The 24651-nt window shown below is 33.4% G+C and overlaps 1 protein-coding gene across 1 annotated transcript in view; it reads left to right on the forward strand.

The window, feature by feature from the left end:
• Window positions 1–357: 357 nt before the first annotated feature.
• The window catches only part of LOC140451278 (uncharacterized), an 862244-nt gene continuing 837950 nt past the window's right edge, over window positions 358–24651 (forward strand). Inside the window, 1 exon segment of the mRNA XM_072545021.1 lies at window positions 358–514. The gene's annotated coding sequence lies outside the window, so the exon portion shown is untranslated.

Consider the following 24651-nt stretch of genomic DNA (forward strand, 5'->3'; position numbering starts at 1 on the left):
TTTTATTAATATTATTTTTAATATTGTTATTTTCAATATGTTTTTAAAACCATTTCTTCCCATGCTTGACTCTATTCACATCCATATTATATTTAGCTAGTTAAATGTATACATTTGTTCTCACTTTTTTTACGATTACCTGTGTCTAAGTCACATATAAAACAATACAAAAGGGCCGTTAGACCCCGACTAAAAGAATGTGGTGGCTGACATACTATCCTCGTGTGTGCTCCCTATTCAGAAATATGTTACCTACATCTACATCCCTTCGTTACCTTCGACTTCGACCAGCGAGCAGTGCATTTCGTACTCTTGGCAACGCCGGTTCTATTTCACTAAGACAACTTTTCCAGCATTCAAGAGCGGCAGTACCACCACGGTACCGCTGAAAGTACAACGTGAAATAAGGTGCGTCGATTTCGGTATTTTTGTGGGTGCCGGGTCATTATGTGATTTAGCTAACGATTAGGATTAATTTGCCTATTTTCTAGGCGAGGTTTGAATTAAAGAGAAGGTATGTCCAAAATATATATTTCTTATGTTGTTAGAATAAATATATCAACAATTGTAACATTTATGAGTATTTGTTTATAAAACAAATCGCATCTTTGCATTTATTTACTGGTTTTTAGAATTATTCAAGTTGTACATAGTAAAACAAAAATGAGTGCAAATGACCAAACAACTAAATTGGAATTTCAATAATTTTAGATTTAATAAATTAAATTCCATTTATTATTAATATTTATTAAATTACCTACATAAAATATTTCGCTGTACACATATTTTCCAAGTGACCCTTTTTGACTTTTTAACTTAGATATGGTATTACCTACATTTAGAAATAATATAGTTTTTGTCTTAGTTGGTACTTTTGTTTGACATCAGCAGTTAGTTTAGGGGGAAGATTTTTTAGAAAGGGAAGAAAAATAGTTTTAGGCTTTTATTTATTATGCATTAACTAAAAATACTGAAACACTTTAAAAAGTAAAGTGTTCTAATGTTTAATTTATGTTTTCATTTTTAATTTTTTCCTTTTTTTGTTTTTGATATCTTTTGCCAATTTGACCCAGTTATTTTCTATGGCTCCCATTTGCGTTTGTGTCGAATTCTAAATTATCTTTCTAAATTTTGAAATATTTTCCACTAATATTCCAGTCGTCAGACACGAAAATGCCACTCAACCTCTAAAAAGCATACGAACAAGCTAAATTTTGCCGAAAATACTCATTTTGGGATCCCAAAAAAGATGCAAAAAAGTTTACCACTTTTACCTCCGGGCTTCCCCATAAAACCCCCTTCGAAGGGGGGTAAAAACGGAAAAAAATCGATTTACCAAGAATCCGTATGCTGTAGAAAAAAATGTTTTAAATAAAAAATGTAGCTAAGATAATTTTAAACAAAAATGTTCATTCACTTTTTGAGCAGAATGAACCGTTCTATCACAAACAACGCTTGAAGCGACCGTCGATTGTGAATGTCTGTTACGCGCGCGGAATCAAATGTTCAATGTTTAATAAAATTTGTAACAGCTCGACGGTAAAATTCGATATCTTTTGATTCAAGCGCCCTATCGATAAAATTCAAAATGCGTTTTAAAGGTAAAGAGTTCATCTTTCGTATGCAATTTTTGTATTTTGTCACAAGTAAACTTAGATATTATAAAGGTGTTAAATAAATAAACTTGGCGCGATTTTTGCAATTTTTTATGCTTGTCGCGAGATCAATACAATATATCCCTTTTATTGACTGGACACTATAAAGTTTAAATTACTAGAGCCTAACCTTCAAAAGTTATAGCATGGAATTTTAGTTTTGGGTTTTGGCAACAAATGTGAGGCATTTGAAATATGCTTAAAAAACGCTGGATTTAAACTTTCACGTAACAAAAAATCTTAAACGTTTAAAACTTAAATTCAATTAAACTAGTACGTTTTTCAAAAGAACCAAACTTCTACTATGAACTCCACCAAAAATCGTTTTCTCGGAGGCATTTCCCTTGACGTACGATCGTTTGAAATGTAAAACATTAAATTCTGCGTTTTTTACTCATTATTCAAATGCCTCATATTTGTTGCCACAAATCAAAATTGAAATTTAATGTTATAGGTTTTAAAGATGGATCTCAAAAAATGAAAATTTTACTACAACTGGGCAATTAAAGTGATCAATTTTATTGATCTCACGAGAATCGTAAAAAATAGCAAAAATCGTGCCACGTTTATTTATTCAACGCGTTTATAAAAACTGAGTTTTTCGCGGCAAAATACAAAAACTGAATACGAAAGCTGCATTTTTTACCTTTATTGACTTTTGTCGATGGGACATTTGAATCAAAAGATATCAAATTTTTACCGTCGAGCTGTTACAAATTTGATTGAATATTGATTTCGCGCACGTAACTGACACTCAAAATTGACGTTCCTGAGAGGACGGTTTTTTTTTCTTATTTCAAATTACATCTCTCGGCTGCTGTGGCCATTGACACGAGGAACAGTATTACAGAAAACAATAAATTAAGTTACATTGATACAATAAATTTCAATACAGATGATATCAAAAAAAAAAAAAGAAAAAAAACTTGCGGATGATTACAAAATTGAAATATAGATAGATGATACAATTACAACAGGTGATATAATTTACAGTTTTTAAGGAACTCTATCACATTAGACCTATTGTTTTTAGATTTTAAGATGTCACATAAACTTCCGTGGATACCATGTTTGATCCGTGCTGCTGCGTACTGGTTACATTCCACAAGTATATGGTGTACACTTAGACGGGAGTTGCAATATTGGCAGTTTGGAGGTTCTTCAGGAACCATCAGATATCCGTGGGTTAGCCGGGTGTGCCCAATTCTGAGCCTTCTAATGATGGTCTTCGATTTTCTTTCCGTAGTAACAATTCTAGGTCCTAAAATGTTTGGTTGGATGGACTTTAGTTGGGTAGTGCACCTGTTCCATTGATTTTGCCACACTGAGGTAGATAACTTTTTAATTTCAATTATTATATCTTGAAACATTTGGACTTTTTCATCTGTAAGGTCAGAGCGACGTGCTTCATTTGCTGCGTGGTCAACATTCTCGTTTCCTTTAATACCAACATGTGAAGGATTCCATATCATCGAAACCGAAGTGTTTGATTTAGCAAGTGCTGTACATCTTTCGTGGATCTCATTAACTAAAGGATTTGATGTGTAGATTTTTCTAATCGAATTTATGGATGATAATGAATCTGTGCAGATTGCTAAGTTTTTGGTACCCTGCATTGGAACCTCTAGAGCTTTAAGTATAGCGCAGAGTTCTGCTGTGAAAATACTGGTCATCTTGGGTAGTCTATACTATGTATATGCATCTGTGAATATTATGTTATCAAACTTGCCTCTATTAATTATGTGGTTAAAATTTGTTTCATGAGTATCGTGGAGGTTTCCATTTTCTTATATTTGCACAAATTTACGTTAAAGTCAGTTAATATTTTTAGCCAAGGTGGAGTATTGGGCTGAATAATGGGGGTGGTAAGATTTAGGTCAATATTTTCTAAGAGTGGCAATAGAAACTGTAGTGATGAATTGGTAGTAGCTCTACTGTGTGCTCCTGTTAATTGAAAATTTTTAATAAGTTGGAAAGATATATTATTTGGGTTTGCAGAAACCTTAGCAAAATAGGAGTTTGGTAGACGTTGAAGAGGACGGTTTATTCTTCATAAAAAGTGCTAATAAACATTTTTGTTTAAAATTATCTCAGCTACATTTTTTATTTGAAACATTTTGTTCTACGACATACAGATTCTTGGAAAATCGATTTTTTTGCGTTTTGACCGCCCTGCGAGGGGGGTTTTAGGGGGAATCCCCAGGGTAAAAGTGGTAAACTTTTTTGCATCTTGTTTGGGGTCTCAAAATTAATATTCTCAGAAAATTCAGCTTGTTCGTATGATTTTTAGTGGTTAATTATCGATTTTATATTGATTCTTTTTGAAACTTCTCCATTTGAGGTTCTTAAAATTTACATCTAATTTTATCCAAGTTACTTTATATAAAAAAGAGAATATGAAAAACTTTACCACGATTTTGGGTAAAATTGTTTAGCATTATTATAAGAAGATACTTCAAAAATATATCAACATTAGTAAGCCAACAACATATGGAGGATACATCATTTAAACTAATATAGTTATAAAAAATTGGAATTTGACGCCAATATTGAGAGGAAATTAAATGTAAGTAAATATTTACTATGCAGGGATAGTAATATGAGTTTTTTCCTGGGTTTTCCTCATGATTTACAATGGGATTACTAACAAGATAATTTACCTTCGCGATTGGATGTGGTTAATTTTTTATATACAAATAACTTGACGCCATTGCTTATTTTTTCTGGTAAGTATTCTTAAAGTGGATTTTGTGTAATCAAATGAATGATCCTTGGTGACAGTAGTCTATTAGACAATGTATTAAAGAAATGAAAATAAGCGTTTGAATGAAAATAAATGTTTTGTTTGTATAAAAACGGTGCCTCACGAAAACTAGGCAAGAAATATTTTTTGTCACAAATTAAACGAGGAATTCAAAAATGATTTTTAATTTGAAATTCTTCTCATATCTCAACCGTTATCAGAGCAATAAATAAATTGTCAGTTTGTAAGAACACAACCCGAATCTGGGAAAACGAAGTGTTCCGTGGTTGTGTGGAAGCGTGTGATAAACTTATTTACCATGGAAACAAAAATAAAAAATAATAGAATGAAATAAAACGTAGAAAAAAGTGTTAATATATATTTTGTAAAACGTAATTAATTCTCGAAGGGACGGTATTTCTCGAAAACACATTTCTATTTCTTATGTATATAAATCATTCGCGAAAATATAAATTTTAATATGAGATTGTTTTATTTAATTTTTGAATACAAAAATTTAATTCGTAATTAGCTTGTCGCTATAGAAGCATTTGCGGAAATGCGATAATATAGCAAACTGTCATTATTTTTTCATGCAGTATTACACCCTGAAAGTTGTCGCATTTATTTACTTCCACCCTGTATATTATTTATAATTTTAGACATTTTTCTATAGGTTTAAGATTTTTAATAGATTTTCCCAATTTGAAACTTTCAATATTTATTTTGCCTTATAATATTAATATTAAGAGTAAACGATTTCAATTTTCGACAATTTTTAAATCAATCTCAATCTCAGATATATCGTGTACAAAATAAAAGTTGACAATCTATGTGTTCCTCTTAATTAGTATAGTAATTGAAATAATCCTACCATAAACCATTTTAAAAAGTTTCAACAAATAAAGTTCTGTCTTTTGTCCGCACCATAGAAAGGTTTTTAAGTTTTTTGTTCCCTTTTCACAATGACTACTTAAAAATGAATTCCTATATGTAAATCTTGGGATGTATCTAAAAGAATCAAAATTTTTTTAAGCTTCTTCGGCCTTAATTTCTTTTACTTAGTTAAAAGCAGTCATAAAATAAAAATCTACGTCGGCGTAACTAATAATTCTTAATGGCTTTCGTCTGGAATATTTCTTTCCTGCGTTGATTCAGTAACGACGATTTTTTATTTTTAAAAATAACATAAATATTACTAACCTTTCAGCTGTCACTCCAAATTGTATATCAATGTTAATTATCTTCTCTACTAAGTCTCTTTTGATTTTTCTTCTCTTTTACTTACATAAACTTTATACTCTGCGAATCTTATATTGATCCGTTGGCCTTGGCCGTTAAAAATGCCCTAACCATCCTTTTTTAAGCATATTTTGGTGATGATGCGTGCTAAATGGAAATTTCTTTAAGACATGCATTTTAAATTTTATCACTTTTTATTATTTCTTTTATCGAACTAAGCATTGCCATGTTTGCAACATGAATGTGTTGTGTTTCTTCCCCAATAACTTCCGAAAAAACCAGTATTGTATATCATACCTGTTTTTACATCGCTCTTACAGAAATAACTTTTCAATTCTATGAAAATTATATAAAAAAAACTATGCTTCCTTTTACAGTATCTATTTTGCTCTATTTACTCATGGCTCTATTTACTCACTGAGTATTTGCAACATTAATACAAACATAAGGAGTTTAGTACGAGTTTAAAATTGAAAATGTGTTGATAGAGAGTATCGATTGTCTCCATTATTTGAATTTGATGTGATAAATATTTTCGCTAGACAATAATAACCAAAGAATGGAATATCTTTTCCCGATATATAAATTTATGATGACTAACATTTTTTGGATGGTTTTTCAAAGTCCTGTTATATTTAGTAATAATCGTGCTAATATTTCTTATCACTTTCTTATCACATTTTATTGCATCCTCTACTCACTTCTTCATGCTGTGGCCATTATTGTTTTATGATATTAAATAATTCCTCGGAGTCTTCAAATGATATGCATATGATATTCCTTAGATTTTTGTCTATCATATGCAAAAATTTTTTGGTATTTTAATAATATTTTAGGAATATTAGCCAATGTATTTGCACGATGTTTTCCACTAATTAGATTGTTTACTTTCATTAATTTATTTGCTAATTATAAACAAATAAGATTGTCTTTACGTCAATACAATAAAAAACTAATTTCAAAGATTATACTTCCCGCTTGATAAAAAAAAGGGCAGTAAAAATAACATATATACATATTCGCGGTAAATTAACGTCAATAACAGATCTTCCGGGTCATAAACGACACTATTGCATCTATAACGAATTTACTTTATTTACTACAATTAATTATACGGTGTATGAACACTGAACGTTAAAAATTGTAATGAATGGTACTATAACCGTTCTAGCCTGTCAATACCCTACTCATACATCCCTTGCTCGAGACTTCGCGCTAACGGCTAAATATAAAATATTTAACCGCCCTCAAACAGGAGGTATATACTCTATATACTAACGTTTCTAGTAGAAAAACTAGATACTATTTATTTTTATTCTTCAAGGAATATTCAAAAAAAGTGAAAAATATGCGCATAAATATGCAATAATTTACCCAAAAATATGCATTAAATATGTCTTTCTTGCATATGCAATATGCATACTCTCAATGAAAACGAACAGTGCTAGTCAAAATCCACACCACTCCTTCCCCCCACCGTATCCTTTGACTAATTTACTAATGTTTGTATTTTGAGAACGATTTCCGAAGTGGAAATTGAAACGTCAATAAACTTACTTTAACCTTTAATTGTGGCTTATTCTCATTTAAATAGTAATTGCTTTAAAATGAAACAAGAAATAGCTTCAGAACAATATTAAGTAAGTAATTGTAATGTACCTACTAATTAATTGTAATTGTAAAAAGCACCAAAACGTGAATGAGAAGATCAATCAAGGGATAGGAATGTAAACTGAGTTAAAGGAGACCTGTGTTCAATTTTAGAAGCAAAATGGTTGAGAAGAAGGAGAATAAAGGTATTACCAGAGAATAAATGCCTACATCCTAGAACGAAGAACAAGACAAAGACATACTTGTAACATTTTCTAGTAGAAAACCTATTGAAAGAAGACCGAAAACAAGAAATTAAAAAGTGTCAAAATGGCATTCATCATCATCAGTTGGCGCTACAGCCCTTCGTGAGCCTTGGCCTGCTTCAAAACATTCTTCCATCCTTCTCTATCGAGTGTCTGTCTTCTCCAGCCCCTCACTCCAATCTCTCTCAGATCTTCCTGTACATCGTCCAGATATCTGAGTTTAGGTCGTCCCCTTCGTCTTCTTCCGACCGGCCTGTTTAGCATAGTTATTTTAGTGGGATCACTCTCATCCATCCGCATAACGTGGCCCACCCACCTTAGGCGGTTTATTTTGATGGTCTTCACAATATCTGCATCACCAAAAAGTCTATAGAGTTCAAAGTTATATCGCCTTCTCCACAGACCCTGTTCGTTTACTCCGCCATATATGGTCCTCAATACTTTTCTTTCAAAGACTCGCAGTAACTCTTCATCTCGGGTCGTCATTGCCCATGTTTCCGATCCGTATGTGAGCACTGGGCGTATTATTGTTTTATAAAGTTTGCACTTTGTTGCTATTGACATACTTCTCGCTCTTAGTTGAGGGCCCAGGCCAAAAAAACAGCGGTTAGCCACGCATATTCTTTTTTTTATCTCGTTGGATGTGTTATTTTTGTAGTCTACCAGTGATCCTAAGTAGCAGAATTCTTCTACCATTTCTATCGTTTCGTGTTGCACCTCTAAGTTATTTTGTTGAATTCTTGATGTGGCCGGCATATATTTAGTTTTCTGGATGTTAATCAGAAGTCCGATGTTTTCTGCGGCATTTTTGATACGTGTGAAAGCCTCCACTGCTTCATTTTGTGTTCTTCCAATTATGACGATATCATCAGCGTATGCCATTATTTGTATACTACGGGTATATATCGTACCTTTTAAGTTTATTCCCGAATCTCTCATAACTTTTTCTAACGCTAGGTTGAACAGCGTGCATGATAGTGCATCTCCCTGGCGCAGTCCTCTGTTGGTTTTAAATGGTTTTGAAACATCCCCTTGTACGCGCACTTTACGTTCGACTTTCATCATTGTCATTTTAATTAATTCTACCAATCCTTTTGGTATTCCTAATTCGATCATCGCCGAATATAATTGGGACCTGTCAATAGTATCGTACGCTGCCTTAAAGTCTACGAAGATGTAATGGCAGTCTGTGTCGTACTCCGTCGTTTTTTCTAATATTTGTCTGATGAATGATATGTGGTCAATGGTAGATTTATTTTTCAAGAAACCTCTTTGGTAGGATCCTATTATAATGTCAGTATACCGTGCCAGTCGTTCGTTAAGTATCAGGGAAACAATTTTATAGAAGGGAAATCCCTCTAAAGTTGGAACATTCAAGAACGTTTCCTTTTTTGTGTATGGGGCAAAATGGCATTACGGCCAGTGAATATTGTTGATTGGAGGAGTATTGCAGTGCAAAAAAGATATAGATTCATGTACAATATGCGGACATAAAATCCGAATCATTTGATGTTAAAGCTAAGCAACCTTAAATATTTAAAAAACACGAAATAACCGTTTTATAATTTAAAAGTCGGTCAAAAGGAGGACACATCTTTTGTTAGGTACTAATTTTCTCAACTTCGCACTCAGCTGTTTATTACATATGCACACAACTTTTGTATTACTTATTATACCAGTTTTTTTATTGGAACCAGTCGGAAGCCAGTATAATCCGTTAGGAATTGCGTGTAAATAACCTGACGATTTAATTCTATTTATAAAATGGTGAAGCTGTTTTTGATAAGTTTAATGATATATAATATGAAAATTCGTAGATTGAAATATTTAACAGTATTCGTTAAGTAATATTTCTAGTTTTTGTTGTTTGTTGCTTTTTTTACAGATTCTGCTTTAGTTATTTATTTTGTTTTGTCTTGGTACCATTATAGTTAAGAAAATAGTAGACTTACTCTGTTTTAGACATCTTATCTTTATGGGGTAAAAGTTTTCCCTATATTCGAGAGATAAAATGTAATTTTCTTTATTAATTAAATAACTTAAAGTTACTAAGGACATCGCGCACTAGGCAGCCTGGCTGCGGCAGCTGACATATATCAGCAGCCAATCGACGGCCAGTAGGTGTCAAAAGTAATATTAAAAACGTAGAGCTGATTGACATGACTGAAGTGCTCAAAGACTGCAAAAACGTTAGCAATAACTGTGGCTGACTCGACAAATAAACAAAGACTGAAGGCAGCCATATTTATTTTCCTTCAAAATCCGCACTCTCTTTCATTCAGCCATGCTGAATAGTGCGCGGGGCCCTTAGGTTACCACTCACTCTCTTCTCTCTCTTTGTCAACCAGTTTCCATTCATTCCTGAATGTAGGTCTCTCCCAATTGCTTCCATCTTTCTCTATCTTACGCCAATCTAATCCACTGTTTGCCTGCCACTGCTCTTATGTCATCTACCCATATTTTTTGAGGTCTTCCCATGCTTCTTGTTGTCGTCCTTGGTCTTCATTCTAGAATTCTCCATGCCCACCTGTTGTCATTATATTGGGCTATGTGACCTGCCCAGCGCCATTTCATTTTTGTAATTTCTTCCACAATATCCCTAATATTCGTTCTACGTCTTATCTCGGTGTTTCTAATCTTGTCTCTCAGTGATATTCCAAGCATGATTCGTTCCATTGCTCTTTGCTCTTTCCACTATTATAGGCTAAACACCCACTAGACAGCTAATCAAACCACGACGGTTTTCGGAAGCCCACGCATTAGGCAGCCCAGAATGCCTGGCTTAGGCAGTAACTAGAACGTGCCTATTGCACCGGCAGCTTGTAGGCAGCCCACAGCCAAAGCGAGTGGGGATTCTTAAGAGAAATGAATATAGCTGCTTTCAGTCTCCTCACACTTGTGGTGTCAGCCAGATCTATCACTAACGTTTTTAAAATGAATTTTGACCCCGAAAAATTAAATCGTGAAGTTGAAAGTCGTTTTGGGATAAGGAAAGGCGATTTGGGATATATCTTCTGAAGAATACATTGCTCGAGAAGGGAAAAACAAGGATTGGAAGAAATTACCAATACAATTTACTACCTTTTGTTTATTTTACGTTTTTGACGAGACAAACGGTCAATAATTATGGCCTCTTCCATGTCCATATCGTTTTAGATTTGGCTGCTATAACTGGCTAGGCTAGGTGGCGCAGGTGTTACAATTTTGAGTTGTATAGAAGATTTGGAGAACCTGACGTTGTAAAATTCATTAAGGTGGCACGCCTCAGATGGATAGGTCATGTAATCAGACGAGAGGAAGATGCCATAGTCAGAAAAGTTTTTGACCGAAGAGGGCCGATCGGACAACGAAGAAGAGGAAGACCGAGACTTAGGTACCAAGACAACCTAGAAAATGATTTGAAGTCTATCGGAATTAGAGCATGGAGAAGAGTTGCCAGAGACAGGGGCGAATGGAGGATTGTTCTGAAGAAGGATTTGGCTCATAAAGAGCTGTAACGCCACTGATGATGATTTTAAATCCTACTATTGGGGTTATAATATCAAGTTGGTCCTTAATACTCTTCTACGTAATTCATTCCATTATAATGGCGAACAATAATAAACTCCGACCATCACCCTGCTTCACTGCTTTCTCTATTCAATTCTCAACAAGTAGTAAAAACAAAATGACGGCAATATTCTTGTATATGCAAGCTTATGACAAATTTCTGTGAATGAAGATTATACTATTCCTAATTTGTTTGTGGGTTATCTTCAATTGTAAATATCAAGTTTTATAGCAGGTATAAGTGATCCTTTTGACTGCGTAAGTGTTATTATAAAAACAGGTACATTTTTAAAAAGTCAAATGTAAGGTAGGTATTTAGTTAAAATTATATTACCTACATTATTATACCTACTTTTACCATTATATGTTGTATAGTACCGTCCTTTGTTGTGTGGTAATTACCTCTCACTGGAATAAATTATTTTTATATTATACCTGCACTTTTCTGAAATACAGATCTTAAAACGGGGGTCCGGCGCCGATACCGAATAAGCATAGACGCTTTTTTGATTGATCCTGACAAATTGTGAAATGTACATAGTATTAACAATCGTAAAATTCTTACACTGCACCATCATACAGTGTTGTAGTGTTAGTTCATTGTGCATCAAATAAATGAGATCTGTTATAGTACATATTTTATTATTAATAAAGTAATCCGTGATCGCAGTTTCTTAGAAACACAGTACAAAAATTATACCAGCCATTTATTGACACCAGTTTTTTTATCATCAAAGGTAATTACCAAAACCTGAAGCGGAACAGGTCCGTATTTAGGATAATCAAATGGTGATTTTAAATCACAGCGACTAAGATGGGCAGCTTACGTGCACAGACTGCATAACGAGAGACTTGTAAAACTGGTATGGGAGAAGATTCCCCCAGGCAAAAGACCACTCGGACGTCCCAGAATGCGATGGAGAGATAACATCCAAGCAGACCTCCAGAAAATGAACATTCCATTTGACCCTAGGTTGATGGAAGACCGAACAAATTGGAAAAAAGTTGTACGGTCAGCCAAGACCCACCCATGGCTGTAGCGCTACGTGATGATGATGAAATGGTGATTAAAAATGATTTTATGTTACGATACGAATAACGATGAATTATCTCAATCTACTCAGCTCAGCTGCAGCCAGTATACAACAAGAACCAATATATCCATCCAAACTACAAGCAATAGTTTTCAATTCTCTCAATAATGTCAAATTAGAAGAATACTTTTGTTGGCGATAGGCACTCCAATTAGTCCAAAACATATTCTTTTTCAAGTTATACTTCTATACGCGCGTTCGACGTTGGAAATTTGTACAGGAGTGAATCGACAAAATCATTACACACACATGTAAGATATAGGTAAGAGAGAGACAGAAGATATATTTTCTCTCTATTTCTCTCTCGAGAATAAAAATGTTCCTTTTGTAAATATATTTAATATTTATTAATATTATTATTATTTTATATTAATTCGGTAGATATATACATTTGGTCAAAGTCTTTTACAAATAAATATTCTTCCTGGAACTTCTATGATTCGTAATAACCTTTCCATTTTTGGAATACAATAAATAAATAAACACAAACACAAAATACAACCAAAAAACTGACATCTTAGTAATGTTCTTGTCAAATAATGACATTGATTAGCCACGTTATTACTTAAGGTTACTGGTAGAATGAGTTGAAGCGCAGTATTTAGAACCAGAAGTCGCGAGTTCGATCCCAATCAGGGAAAATATTTTTTTAATTATTATGTTCCGATTTTTGTCACTTTGGTTTTAAAAATCAAAGAATGGAAAAATCATAATATATTTTTTAATATTGTTTCGATAATTTTATACATTATTTAATTTTCTAAACTATTTTATTTATCATTGAATATTTAGTACATATAGTTACTCATGGGCGTAGAGATGAAAGGGGCAAATATAATATTGTTATTTTAAATTTCTTTTATGTATATGTTTATATGCATGGAGATAAATCTCAAAAAAAGTCGATTTTATTTTTAAATTAAGATTTTTTGGTATATATATGATACTAGTGACGTTATCCATCTGGAAAGAAAGAGTTATTCTTTCACCGAGAGTTAATTTAATCAGATTTTCACAATTTAGTGGAGATTTTGAAACGGTGCCACAAAGAATTTAAAAAATCCAGGGACCTAATGATTTATACAAGTGCTTTCAAATAATATATTAATTTCTCCATGGTCCCATTTAAAAGTATCTTACAAAATGGCGCCAAGACGCTATTAATAAAACTGAGGCTTAGATCAGTTAACTAAAAATTTAGTAATTCAAGTTTTAAGGTTCAGAAAAGAGTTGTTTGGGTTATTTCGGTTTTTTCCACGTTATCATATTGAATAAATTCATTCATTTTCGCTAGAATATATGTTGAATATGTCCACAATTTATGAGAAGAAACTACATACTAAAATTTTTGACCCTTTTAATATTTATTATTAAGAACTGAATAGTTATTGTCCGTCTGTTTTTCTGCCTTTATGTGCTATAACTATAAAGGAAAAATCCTAAAAACTTGATACTTGATACATAGCTTGGTCCAAGGTCGAACCCTATTAAATTTCTTCTTATTCTTATTCTTTATAAGCAATTCTGCTTGTTCATTAGCGAATTAACACATCTATGGAAGGTTGTCAATCCGTCTGTTGCCCGGCCGTCCGATACTTCTGGTGACTTACCTCGTGCTATTTTGACGACACGTGTCTCTCCCATTCTGCTTATGGGGTTCTTCAATTTTAATTTTTCGCTTATACACTGTACGGTACATTTTCTTCTAATATCTTCGCTTCTCTTTCGATCTCTCAGCGTATTTTCTGTAACTCTTCTCAGTACTCTCACTCTCATCTCTGTCGTTTCCAGTAACTTTTGTGTTGTTGCTGTGTCAAGTCTTGTGTCTGAGGCATATGTCATTATTGGTTTTACACTGACTTTACAAATTCTTGACTTCATCTCAGTGTTAATGTATCTGTTTCGCCATATAGTGTTATTAATTCATCCTGTCAGTCTATTTACTTTTTGTATTTGATTTCTCACTTCTTTGTCCAAGACTCCATGGCTGCACAACGTAGCTGCATATTAGTAATAATAGTATTTTATTTCCATTACTTTTCATCAAAATATTGATTCAATCCTTTATTTACTATACTCCTATTACAGGTCAAATATTGTTTATATACAGCAAACGATGCACCATATACCTATATATCTAATTCCGTTTCCCTTTCTGCTCTCTCTTACCTATAGCATTACATATGTAATGATTGTGCAGATAAATTTGTAACGGCGAACGCGTGTACAGAAGTATAACTTCTACCGGCAGTCCCACTGGACTGCAACACCCGTTTTTTTTTCATCAAGAATCACCAAAAATTGTATCTGTATTTATTTCTCAGGCAAACAAATCGTAGATGAATTTTTTTCAAAAATTGAAGATTTCATCGCTGTTAACAATATACAAATTCCTTAGACTAATTACTCATTACACATATTGAAAGATGCATCTGCAGTCTTCTGATGATACGAAACCAGCTGCCCAATACAGTAGGGTAGAGGGGTCGATTTCAAAGAGCCAGTAGTTATCCTACCTTTTGCGTTTAATGCAGTGGTGACTTTTTGATTGTTCCAAGATTTACTTACATGGGACAGACATATTCTCCTGCCGAGAAACACAAAACCTTGGCTTTTAACTTTAAGACCAGTGGATCTGTTCTCCATTTTCAAAATGCGTGTGATAAACGTAAGATACGGGTTTAATAATTGGAGACTGCTACACATGACCGGCAAGAGTATAGGAAAATAATAAACGAAGCCAAGACTCACTTGTAGAGTCAAGAAAGAGGAAGAACAATATTTCCAAAAGGCACTAATACAGTTATTATAAAAGTATAACAAACAACTGAATATACTAGAGTATGTAAAATTTGTTGAGCAGTAAATGGTTGATCTCAATTAGTATCGACTATAAACATCCTGGGTTAACCGATAATAGTATAAAAGACCCGATTTCAGGTAACAATGGTTTACCTGAGATACAAGGGGCAAGTCAGATAAATTTAATAATATTTACGACCGCATTAATTGAAGTCGACCATTTTCTGCTAAACAAACTTTAACACAAAATTATTCGTAGAATATTAAACACTAATTATAAGTTTTCTATCTTATAAATGCATAATAATTATCCGAACCCTACTTATTAGAATACAAAAATAACCAAGATGCTGGTATTTTACGACAGCAACCAATCAAATTTACAATAATCACAAAACACAAACGTTGTTGGTTGCTTTATACTTTAGCGTTTTCCCAACATCTGAGTAAAATACTTAAACTGACGCAAAAACTACTAATTATTGACTTTGAACGCCTAGACACGTACCTGAACAAGTTTGTAGGGTACGGCGCAGAGAGAGGAATTTTTTACCATTAAATCATGTCAAATGCATTGTGATTGCTTAATGGCTTTGTTGTATACATGTCACTGGTAAGAAATAAAAGTTTATTTATCTGAAACTGATAATAACCTTGTCTACCACCGATTAGGAATTTAAAAGCTTGCTAACAAATAACGATTTATTTATATATTTATTACTATTTTCAACCGCGGTTATAACAAGATTAATGGTGACAGGACTATAATTTTGGCCAGAGAAAGTGTGCCATGATATTGGAATCTTTAAATGAGGTTTTAATGTTTGTCGGACTTAAGAATATTCATCTGCTAAATACTCATAAAATAATGAAAGTGGTCATTCTTATTAACCATGCGGGGACGTAAACCGAACCACCTGCAGTTCTAATAAATAGTATAATAAACCAGTCTACCACTACCAGATTCAATGAAAAGTTTACTTTATATTATTTGGTTCAGCATAAAGAATTGCTTGGCAACGTACTCAAAACTGTAATCTTCGTCCGCTGATGAATCTCCTTTGGTACGGTTACTGTCTACCGAAACCGAACTTCCAGTCAAAAAGTTAAGAACAAACAATTCAAGACCAGCACTATAAACTTTAAATATATTTGTAGGAGAAAGGATCCGTAGGATTTGTAGGATGTCAATTCTTTTTGTTTTTCGGCTGTTATCTGTCAATTCTTCTTCTTTTCCGTAGCTAATGTCAACTGTCAATTATTATTCTTTTCGGTCTGCAAATTCATCTTCCTTTCAGCGTTGTCAATTCTTCTCTGTATCAGCAAGTGTCAGCTGTCATTTTAATTGTCAAATCTTCTCTTGTTCGTCGAGGCATCTGTCAAGTCTTCTTTTTTTCGATCTGTCAATTCTCCTTCTTATCAGCAACCGTTAGATGTCATTTCAATTATCAAATACTCTTCTTTGCGTCGACTGTCAATTCTTGTTCTTATCAGCAACTGTTAGCTGTCGTTTCAACTGTCAAATCTTCTGTCAAATCCACTAGTCGTCATCAAATCACACATCAAAAATTACAATATTGTAAATAATCAAAACTGACAATCGTAGCCGCTTAGTTATTTTAGACAAATTCAATACCTCAACGAAGTTTATACTTTCATAAATGATAATGGTTTCACTATGCTACCGAATAATTCTATCAAAGGATTACTAGACAAACTTAAAGATTTTTTTTAATTATAATTTGTTTACTTTAGTAATCTATTAATGCCACGATTATATGGTCTACCAAACATACATTAAGAAGGTATCTCTATCTTTCCAGTTGTTAGTTTTATTAACATACATTTCCATTCCACAAAAATTTATTTTAAACCTAATCAAAGATATCGCTAGCTTCACTCCTCGATATTCGATTTAAAACTCCTTTCTTCTGACGTCTTACTTAAATGTCGCCAAACTCTACCTAAATATGACTGTGCTTTCATTTGATGTTAGTCCTAACTTTAACCGAACATCTAACTAACAAACAATCTGATGGTCTATAATCGGTTCACAATTTGTCGATAGCTCACTACAAGTTTAACCCTAATTAGAGAACTGAAATACAGAGAGGATAGGTAATACGATATAATAGTAAAAACCAACCTGAAACTGACGGTTTAAGATGTTTTTGACTAATCCACCTTGTATCTGAAGGAATACAATACCTTATAATCCTATTACGAGGGTATTTTGAATGGTTAGAGATGACCGACCAGTGTCGTAGAGTATATGATTGAAACATTTATTTGAACTAAATAAATATATTTTTTAAATTGTACTTATGTAAATTGTATTTTTTAATAAAACTTATTTATTTTATTTAAAAATAAAAAGTTTCTTGCCATTTGTAAATGATACATTTATTTAATTAAGGCGAAAGGCGCCAAATGTCGCCTGGCAAAATTTCCAATGTGTTTTAAATGTATCCATTATTTTCGAATCCGGAGAAAACTAATAAATATTTTCGAAAAATTTAAACGCAGAATGAAAGATTACATTATTACTGATTGCAGAAATCCCTGAAAACTTCTACAATGTTTATTTTAATATGTTATGTAACAGGGGTGAAAATAAAAGAGAAAATATAGTATAATTTTTAATTGAAAATATTGCTTACAAAACAAACTTTTTATTTATTCTAATAAATATTTCATTCTGCCTTTAAATTTTTCAAAAATGCTTTTTTAGTTTTCTCAGGATTTGAAAAAAAAAATGTATACATTTAAAACACATTGAACCTTTTTACAGGCGACATTTTGCGCCTTTCCCCTTTAATACCCCACGATTACAACTAGTATTACTTACTATTACCACTACTATTACTTATCTTATATAATTACGATTAGAAAACTATTCAAATTCAAAATAAATAGGATCAACTTCGGAATCCGAGTCGTCTTGAGGGTTAATAATTAGCGGTTGTCTCTACGGTCGCATCAATTATGTTATCAAGATCCCACATTTTTTGTTCTTCTTCTATTACATGTCTTACTGCATCTTTCCAGTTTTGTTCTGTAATATGTTGTAAAGACTCATATAACAATTCACGTACAGCTTGTATTTTATATGACGCATTTTTTCTAGCCACATAACTTTTCATTTGTGTCCAAATGAGTTCAATTGGATTTATTTCGCAGTGGTAGGGTGGAAGTCTAAGGACTGTGATGTTTTGCCTTTCCGCCATTTTGTCAACTACGTATTTCTTGAACTTAGATTTGTGTTGCCGGGCAATTTTTAAAAGTTCTGCTTTTACCATTCCATCTTGTAAGGCAGATACTTATTCCGCAGCCAGTCAAGAATATCCTATTTCTTCCACGCAGTCAGTGGAAGTCTTTCTACTAGTCGTGAATGATAAGGTGCATTATATAATACTATAATTGAATTTGGTGGTATGTGTTCAATCATCTGCTCAAAATACTCTTCGAAAACATCAGTTGTCATCTCCTCGTGATAGTCTTTTGTGCTTTTGGACTGAAATTCCAACAAACCATGCTTAACAAATCCTTTTTCACTCCCAATGTGAGAAATTATTAATCTACTGCCGTTACCAGAAGGTGGGGAGATACCAGTAGACCAACCTTCCATAAAGGCTTGCCTGGAGCTTAATATATTTTTATCTGACCAAATTTTTTTTAGAGTATGACCTGAGTTTACCCACGTTTCATCCTGGTAGAAGATTGGCCTTCCTTCAGACCGGAATTTTTGTATGGATCTTAAATAATTTCTTCTCCAACATATTATCTCCTCCCGGTCAATCAAAAGTGATTTTCGGTCTGATTTCTCCCACCGGAAATTTAATTCTTTTAAAACTTGCCACAATTTAGTTCGACCGATATGAGGCAAATCCGGGTCGTCTCTAACTTCTTGTAAAATTTTGTTTAGGTTTGGTATTTCTTTTTTGAAAAAAAATCTATGAATTTTCCTTCGAATACCATTTTTGGCAAATGAATCAATTCCAATAGGCTTTTTCCCTCTCTTTAAGTGTTCGTTTGTGTTTGGGTTAGCTATACCGTGTTTTTTTCTTTCTGATAGGAACCTATATATAGTTGACTCTCCTACGCCAGTCATGTTGGCACAACTTTCGACTATGTTGCGAACAGTATTTGTGGGATTCTGAGAAACCAGAGCATCGTGAACATTCAGGACAATAGTCTTCTCTCTTGGTGAATAGACAGACTTACTGACTGTACGCAACAGTACCGGTGTAAAACTTGATGATGTTGATGATGAAGCCATCACAAACAATCCAACAAAACGAGCACGAGCGAAAGGTACGTATATGTTCGTAGGTATATGGAATAAAAAATCACTCACACACTGCATATAATTCGCAAAATAAATATTCGAGACGCTAATTACTGCCGTAGACGCGGAAACACCGACGAGCCATAAATTACATGTCAAAAACGTACTAAACAAAAAAATTGTTTTCGTTCGCAATAACTTCACCCTTTCAAGTTAAGTTTCGAATATAAACTGAACAGACGAGGCACGTGGCCAAAGCCGGCATCTTTATACCCATTATATTATTAAAAATCTGGGGAATTCCATCCTAATTATCTTGCAACGAATAGTACCTTCGGATATGAATTCCAGGTTTTCTAGTAAATTAGTGATTAAACGCGAAGATTAGTATTGAAATATCCAAAGAGATAAGGTATTCTTATTTACAAAATTGTTTATGGTTAAATTCTTATTTTTATTAATATAATATAATAACCAACATTAGCCGTGAAAGTTTTAATTTTTTTTTGCTAAATATATTAGTATTAAAATATTATTAATATTATATATAACAGTATTAAAACATCATATTATTATTTAATGAATAAACACCTTAGGAACGCCTATAAATGACCGTTTGATGATTTTGAGGCACATTTCGTGCTATCAACAATTTGTGAACGGAGAATAGCTATGGACAAAAATATTGAACCCCCTTCTTAGCTAATCTATTTATGAATCAGGTAGGAACCACTTATACTATGAATAATTTTGAAATACTTATTTGTAAACACCCGCTAATTAATTGAAAACATGACTTATCAGCTATGCCATTAAATGTAGATTTATTAATTAAACGTGCCACAGACTCACACATATATACACGCACAAACAGAAAATACACACATATGCACACGTACACCACGTCTTCTTCTTATGGTGCCTATCCGTTACGGATGTTGGACACTAACATGGCTATTCTGACTTTGTTGACTGCTGCCCTGAAAAGTCCGGTAGTGGTTAAGTTAAACCATTTTCGCAGGTTATGCAGCCAGGATATTCTTCTTCGTCCTGGACCTCTTTTCCCATGCACTTTACCTTGAAGTATGGTCCGAAGTAGGTTGTATCGTTGTTCATTGCGCATTATATGGCCCAGGTATTCTAGTTTGTGACGTTTTATGGTTATGACTAGTTCGCGCTCTTTACCCATTCTATGTAGTACTTCTTCGTTGGTAACTCTGTCTATCCAAGAAATCCTCAACATGCGTCTATAGCGTGTACACCACGTACAATCCGCAAATCCCCAGACAGCTGCAACACATTTGACGTCTCATATTACGCATCATTATGCTCAGGGAATGCATGGTACAGGTGGACCAATTTTGCCCAAGTAATATCTTAGAAAGATGAAGAACTGTGGGCGATTATGACCTTGGCACGGTATGGGCGTGCTGCTATGATTAACAGCATTTCGTCCCAATTCGTGGGAATACAATGGGCACGGGCATGAAGACAAAAGAAAATGAGGCCTAGAAGAGAAGTCTTTTGAGTCAACAAATAAATGTATGAAGATAACTAGCAGAGGGAGGGACTCTGTCTACAACAGGGAACCTCAATCCGGATCCTACAAGTAAACATTAAGCACAGTAAATTTTTTGAATTTTCTAATTGCTATAACAATTAGTGGTAGCCAGAGAGTGTGGAGTTCTTGACTACGTCATATCTTATTGTAAAGTTTGAGTAGTTTAGACCTACTGCCGAATTTTTGGTAGATCACGTGGCGATATTTAATTCTTGTTCTCTAAAAGGAAGAATGATAAGATTCGAATGTAATAAATTAGGTGTGTTATTGTTTGAACATGGAAGGGAGTGTTTCAGTTTCGTTTTGTCATGTAAATGTTGTGCAGGTGCCTTAGTTATTAGATGATCATTCGGAATAACGTAGTCGTTATCAAAAGAATTAACACAAAAGTTAATTTCATATCCATCTCCTTCTTCCACCAAACACGTATTCCCATATTTCTCATGTCTTCATCGATGTTATCAAGGAACTTTGTTCTGGGTCTACCTCTTCTTCCATGACCAATGGGTTTCTAAAGGAACGTTTTTCTAGCTGGGTCATTTTGTTCCATCTGCATTACATGCCTTATCCACCTCAGACGTCCTATCTTAATATGTACTTGTTCTTAATAGGTCGCCGTTCTGAATTCTGCATTGTATTGTAGTCAACTTGAATTCTTTTCTGTTAATGTTAACTTTCTTATAGAATGTTCTGAATTCTTTCTCTCTTTTGAGGTTTTCTATATATATTTAAGTTCTATATTTAAGTGGTTTCGTTTGTTTCTTTTGTATATCCTCTTTTATTCTCTTCATCTGGCAGCTCTCTACAGTTGTTCTTGTTTCCTCGGGTAAGCATCTTTCTGTAGGATTCTTTTTTTTTTATTTTGTTGCATTCTTGAATTCATTGTCAAACCAATGATTTTTACGGGCACATCCTGTTCCTATTTTATCTTTCGCTGCTGCTTCAATGTCTACCTTTATTCTGGTCCAGTAGGAGTCTATATCTGTCTTCTTCATTTACATTTTGATTCCAAAAGTTAATTTGGTCAATGTAAAAATTGTCTATTAAAAACAACTTATTATGTGTAAGTTGAAACGTTAAATAATGCAAATAATTTTAAAGTTTAAGGTCCATTCCCAAAGATAGTTAAAACAATTGAGATTACAAATAAATATTTCTAGAAAAAAAAAATGATTTGTAATAATTTAATAAAACATTTTATTGCAAGCGTAGGCGGCAGAATTATTTTTTAATTAAAGAATAGGTGTGCTTTAATAAAAGTCGCTGAAAATGTATTCCGTAAAGTCAACAATACTTTTTAAACACCCACTCATTTATGTATTACGAACGGCACGTTCTGTGATTGTTAATTGTTATTCCAAACCCAAACAAATTACATACAATTTGGTTCCATTGTTCCGTTCGTGTTTAAGATTTATGTTAAAATGTCTACACCATCTACTTTATCTTAAATAAATTGCTGTCTAGTAAATTGTAATAATTTGTGTAACCATGTAAATTCATTTTAAGAGTATATAGTATGATACACTTTTTGTTTTCGTCAATTATTTAAGAGAAAATATTAACATATGTTATTAAAATTAGTTTTAATAGTATTGATTGAGAGATGTTAGTTAGAGACTTAGCTGGTTAGATGTTAGTTTAAATAAAAATAGAAATTTTTCAACCAGGATGTGCATTGTCATTCTTGACATCGTCTTCCTTGTCTTCCGTAGGGGCATGTACATTTAAGAAGCCATAATAAAAATGTTCCTTTTAGTCTCAGGATAGGGGGATGGGGAGCTCCCTAAGGAAATAATTTTTGAAAACCATACTATTAGCCTTAAACAAAAAATAGTGATCTAGGAAGGTTTCTTTGCATATTTTTGTAGTATGTGATATTTAGTAAACAAAACTAATTATAGTAGAATTTATAAAATTTTTTTTAAAAAATGATACCATCCTTTTCCAAGTTACCAATCCAAGCCACCTTGATAAAACATCGAACATGTCTTCTTCCTCTTCTTGTAGTGTCTATCCGTTTCGGATGTTGGCGACTATCATGGCGGCAATCTGTATTTTCCAAACTGCTGCCCTGAAAAGATTTGTGGTTCTTGTGTTGAACCACGTACGTAGATTTTTCAGTAAGTAAATCCTTCGCCTTCCTGATCCTCGTTTTCTTTCTACTTTTATTTGTAGAATTAATTAATTTTTCGCTGTTCCTCATGATGTGACCGAGGTATTCGATTTCACGAATAACTCTTTTCCTTTTTGCAGTAACGTGGTCCGTGTAGGATATCTTTAGGTTTCGACGATAAAGCCACATTTCGAAAGCCTCAATTTTCTTGCAGGTAGAGTTTGTGAGAGTCCACGACTCAACTCCGTACAACATTATAGGAAAGATATAACATCGTATTAACCTGATTTTTATGGGTACTGACAAATCATGGCATTTGAGTAGCTTAGTCATTTTGTGAAATGCAGATCTTGCTTTCTCTATGCTACATTTGATTTCTAGGGAATGGTCCCAATTTTCATTGACGTTCGTAACAGGGTAGGTGTATGATTTTACGCTTTCTATTGATTGACCGGGTAGGGTACTATCTATCCAGACGAGTAGGAACTCATGTGGATAGTCCTATCAGGGAAAATGAATCAATCCCTGCCCTCCGCAGATTCCATGTGTTTCCTGAACCGGGAAACTAGTACCTGCTTAGTGTCCTTTGTCCAGGGTCACGGATAAAGTCCACAACGGCAGCCACGGCAGAGAAGAATTTCTTCGGTACGGTGTGGAAGGAGGAAGTGGCAATCCCTTGATTTTAGGGATTATATAGAATCACTACATGTGATGAAGGGCAGCAGGGATCATCAGTACCAGCTTAAGGCGTAGGGGAAATAATCCTGGATCGGCTTGTAACTGGGCCATCACAAGCATGACTGGAGCAGTTTAAATGATTGTGATACTGCGATGGGGAAGGCAACGGGAAACCACCCCATTATTATTCCCTAGTTGAAACATAATGGCACTATCATATGATAAGAAAAGGTATACTAATCACGGTCATCGGACACCAAGATCCGGCAGGAGAAGACAAGCACACAGCGCTTCCCAGGCGGTTATCCAGCGAAATCTCTGTGATAAAGGAAAAGAAATTATAGTCCGGTAAAATAAGGATGCAACCTCGGAATGAAAGATAATAAGCTGAAAATTTGCATACGTCTTTATTTTGATGGTATAAAACTGACCTCAAAAGTCCCATATAATCACGTATCCGCGACTTAAGATATTTAAGGTCAAAGGTCACGAAAATGAGTTTTCTGCAAATATCTCGTTTCTCTTACACTTTATGACATTTAAGGTGGTAAGAAAAATTGTAGAATGGAAAATTCTCTTCAATTTTTGTCTCAAGTGCTTTTATTTACCTTCAACCCTTCTTAAGATAGAGCGCAAAGAGTGGGGGACCGCTTACCTGTGTATACGGTAACGCGAAGTCAGCCAGTAGGATTCAATAAATAATAAGTTATATAGTTAATTATTCACTTAAAATACTATTAATATCATTAAATTTTTATTATTTATTATTTAATAAACTATATTTATAGATATTAATTATAAAATATATATTTTTTATATAATATTTATTTTATTTTTAACAAACATACAATATTAAATGAAATATTTCAAATGAACTTTAATGATATTTTTAACAGCTGTATATACGATAAATTAAGATCAAGTGCAGAATTCAACAATAATCATTTTTATATTTAATTAAATACTGAAAAAATCATATTTATTATTTTTTTAAATAATATATTTATTTATTAATCCAATACTCGATTTATTAAAGTTACGTTAAGTCTCTACGAGCCTGGTAAGAT

The sequence above is a fragment of the Diabrotica undecimpunctata genome, chromosome 9 (assembly GCF_040954645.1).
Source record: "Diabrotica undecimpunctata isolate CICGRU chromosome 9, icDiaUnde3, whole genome shotgun sequence".
In the NCBI taxonomy this organism is placed as follows: domain Eukaryota; kingdom Metazoa; phylum Arthropoda; class Insecta; order Coleoptera; family Chrysomelidae; genus Diabrotica; species Diabrotica undecimpunctata.